Consider the following 4,653-nt stretch of genomic DNA (forward strand, 5'->3'; position numbering starts at 1 on the left):
TGAAACACTGCTTCATTAGTCCAGGGTGGGATGGGGAGTGATGGGTGGGGTTCCTCTGCTCAAAGCCATCCTCTGCTTTGAGCTCTGTGGGGCAAGCATCGTGATAGCATCTAGTTTCATCTCCTGACTCTGCTGGAGGGCACAGTCAGCTCCATAGAATCAGCCACAGATATTTCCTTCTTAGTGCTCAGGGCCAAGTGCAGAACTTCCTGTCTCACCTCTCATCCTCACTTACTCCACCTGCTGAGTACTCCTCATCCGTCACAAGGATGCTGGAGCATAGCAGCCATCACTCCACTTTTTTTTTTTTTGTCTGTAAAGTGGTGACGATAGGGGGTCTTTCCTCACAGGATATGGCAAGGAACAAATCAGTTAATACAAGAAATCGCTTAGAGCAAAGTGTGGTGAGGTGGGGCTTTTAGGAAGGTCAATCAGCCTGGTTTCCTGGGCTTATCTCTTGCGTATCTCGTCACACTTGGGAGTCAAGATGGTGTCACCTCCCCTCTTTCACCTGCTGGACATCCTATGCCCCACCCCTAGTCCCTCAGTTTCAGAATCTTAGACCTGTGCCAAGCCCACCCCTTCTTGTCAGTACCCAGGGCTGGCAGCTCTGGGGGAACTTCCACCTGCTCCACTTGGTCACCAGGAGCTTCCCCACCTGCCACCTTCATTAGAAAAAGAAAGTATATTTCGTTTTCATTAAGCAGAAGTGGATCCATCATCTTCATGTTGAGTAGGCTGAGAGAGCAGAGGGAGAGAAAGGGTTGATTTTGTCATCTCAGGGTGGGGTGGCAGAGGCAGAATAAAATCAACATATAGTTGCGTTCTATCTTTCATAAAAAGTGTGAGTAAATGTAAGTAGGTTTCATAGAAGTACTGAGTACATTGGATACTTTTTCCTCCCTTCTTGAGATACTTTACTCAGGAGAATATATTCCAGGGGAGGGGAGGGGGGGAGGTTTGCTGGAGGGAGGGTAAAAGGCGGGACCACACCTATGGAGCATATTGCAAGGGTACTAGTCAAATCTGTCAAGTGTAGAACATAAATGTCTCAACACAATAATCAAGTAAATGAGGAGAAAGCTATGTTGATTGGTTTGATGTAACCACGTCAGATTATACAAAAAAAAAAAAATACATTGTACCCCCACATATGCATAAATGTATTCACCATCTATGTGCATTTGACTTAATAAAAAAATCAACATATGAAAGGACCCATGTAGTGCCATTCAAACCCTTATTGTTCAAGGGTCAATCATATATATATAACATATGTATATATATTTTTTCATATATATATAGATATGAGGATATATATGAATATATAGCCATATACATTATATATACATGTGACTCATACATTCTATAACAATAACAACTGATATAATGCCTGCTACAAAGCATAAATAGCTCATCTCTTTGGAGAGCTTTTGAAAGGACATTATATATATATATTCATAAGCCCTTTTCCTTACGCACACAGGCAGACTTCTTTTCCCAGCCTCCTTTGTGGTTAGGTGTGGTCATGTGACTGCACTCTAGCCAAGGACACCTGCCCTTTTCAGGCTTGGGTCCTGCGGGGCTAAAATCCTCCAAGGGGCAACTGCCAGACTCATTTATTTCACTAGCTCGTGGGCAAAAGAGGCCTTGTCACCTTTCAGCAACCAGAAAGAGAGCAGCCTCAAAGAACCCTCGTCTAGGAAGAGTAACGGCAGATTCATGGGTGAATGAGAAATGGACTTTTAGTGCATCGAGCCATTGCCAGCTTGAGGCTGCATATGATAGTGCTTAGATTTCCCTAACTAATAAGGTAGATTGTTTTTGCCACTGTTTTATGCAGGCTTTTACAAACCTAGATTCATGTAACTTTTACACCAGCCCTATCAGGTAAACATCACACCTCTCATTTAAAAGCTGAAAACCAAGGCAAGGGGAAGTGGGGAAATCCACATGGTTGATTGTGGTGCAAAGTAGATCATTCAGAGCCAGTGTGATTTAAAAATGCTGCACTATCTTCCTAAACGTCATGTACTTCCCCATGACATGGTTTATTTTCAGTATCATGACTTCCTATTTATTAATGCTTCTATATCTTACAAAGAGTATGAGCCCTTAGGGGACTGAAATCATGTTTGCCTGGACTTTGTGGGAACAGCGTGGACACCAGCTCTTCCCAGGGCAGTGACTGAGGAACATCACCCTAGTTAACATGTTTTCTCTCTTAAGTGAGTGGTCCTGGAAAAATTTTAGGAAATCTACTTCTTCTTTTGTATTAACTATGCAGAGCCTTGGAGGAAAATATGTCTATGTTTTGGGGGACAAGAAAAACCTTTCTCTTTTATCCACACTCTGCCTTGATACAGAAGCGTTTTATTTTTTCATTCTGAATTACCTTGTTAATTGCATATTTCCTTACATGTAGTTAAGCAGGCCGTTGACAGCTAGGTTTTCTTTCCCCAGAGTTGCAGACCAATCCACATGAGCTACATTTTAGGTAGAGATTTAATTAACTGTTTTTCAGTGATATCCGTAATCATCAACTGAAATAGCCTAATCTGGTTGTTTCATACCTGTCTACTCTGCCCAGAAGGAATTTGGATAAAGAAGTAGAGTTCAATCATATGATAAAATGATTGCTAGCTGGCTCCTTTACTTCACAGCTATTCTAGTGTTATTAATAAGTTATTAATTGCATATGAGGAGTAGAATTTTCAAATATGTAACTAAAGATATTATGTAAATATCATTCTGTTAGACTTGTTCAGTCAAAAATTATGAAGACACACACAAACACACATACATATATAGAGAGAGAAAGTGTGTGTGTTTGGGGAGGAGTTGGGTAATAATTTGATGTCTCCAGCAAATTTGGATACTGTTATTGCAATTATTTTTCCTGGATTTGATGGCCTCAGGATTCACGGTGGTATGCAGCTTTCTGGTTGAATTTTCTTCCTTATAACCCACATACTGATAAATATGAAAATATTCCTTTGCAAGAATCATGCCCCAGCATATTAACAAATGCAGTTTCAAATGAAGGGTTTTGGCTTTCTGCATAGTTTTTCTGAACGTATTTCCAGAAAAAGCATCTTTCCTTTAGAAGCCACACCCAAGCTCACCTGTTAGTCCAGAGGAGCTGTTTTTTTCTGAACACATGGATTGAATTTTATGTGCTGGACAGATACAAAGGAAAAAGGAGAGAGTGTGAACCTGCCCTATTGGAGCAAGTGTGTCACCAACCCAGGTTAAAAACACCTCACCTGTCCCCTGGACCTTCAACTTATTGCTCAGAGGGAAGACATCTTGCCAAAGCAAAAAAAAAAAAAAGTTGTCATATAAAATAAACAAACACACACACACGCCACACACACACACACACACATAGAACAAGCAAGCAAACAAAACATTGTTTACAGTGAGTAAATTAGCACATCAATTTTTGCACTGGTACCTATAAAAATAGTTATGTGAGGGCGACGCCTGTGGCTCAAAGGAGTAGGGCGTGGGCCCCATATGCCAGAGGTGGCAAGTTCAAACCCAGCCCCAGCCAAAAACTGCAAAAAAAAAAAAAAAAAAAAGTTATGTGAACAGGCACTGAGACCAAGGAACTGCACTCTGAGGAATCCATGTTAAGCTAAGAATGCAGAAGACCACATAGGGAGTTAGAACTCAGGCTTCAGGAGTCAGAAACACCTGGGTCTGAATCTTAGCTGGAATACAAGTTAGCTGACTCTGCCACAGTGTGCAAGCACTCTTTCTGAATTGCTGTGATCTCATCACTAAAATGGATATAATAATACAGCCAACTTGCTGGGAGCCTGTGCGGGTTAAGTGAATTTTTGTGAGGAAACCAATTGGTGGGTTGCACGGCAGGTGAGCCTTTCTTATGATGAACCTTATGCAGTGGTGGGTTGGGGGTGGGGAGCATTTTTCCCTTCATGTCTGCAGTACCTGGTAGAAATGTGTGTTTGTCCTCAGATCCCGGTGGCTTTACCAGCTTTCTGGACCCTGGCTAAACCAGCAGCCCACATTGTCATCTACCTTGTGTTGTCATCACATAGTATGATCATCCACTTATCCAGCCCGCCTCCTGACATTACTAGGCTTGGAAGCAATCACACACCACATGCTGTATAATCAGGAGTCCCTAAAGATGTGAAAGAAGGGATAGGTACTAGCGTTGAGCTTAGGCTGACCTCCTTGGCGTAAAAAGACAGATTAGTGTCAGAAGGAATTTAAATACATTCTAAACAACAAAATGAGATTATTTTTTTCTCCTTAATGCAATCAGAAGAGTCCAAAAAGAATTGAAAGGAAGCAGATTTGTAACTATGATATTTAAATGTATTGAATTTCCTTTATATAGCACTGGAAACCATCTGCTTCATCATGTAAAATGACCTCATTTCCTCCCCAAGAGGGCTGCTTTGTTGCTGACTTCCTTGGAAGGGCGCTGCCCAGCCAGTCCTCCTTTTGTCCTAACTTTTGATGAGCAGCATAGGGTGCCTCCCCTAGACTCAGGCATAGATCTTAATTCAAATTGGTCACAGTGATTCTATAGCAGAATGTCCATTCCACATAAGCCTGTGATTGGTTTGGTCTCAGTCATGTGACCGAGGTATGACCAATGAGCCTAAAGAATAAATG

Source organism: Nycticebus coucang, chromosome 4, assembly GCF_027406575.1.
Source record: "Nycticebus coucang isolate mNycCou1 chromosome 4, mNycCou1.pri, whole genome shotgun sequence".
Lineage (NCBI taxonomy): Eukaryota > Metazoa > Chordata > Mammalia > Primates > Lorisidae > Nycticebus > Nycticebus coucang.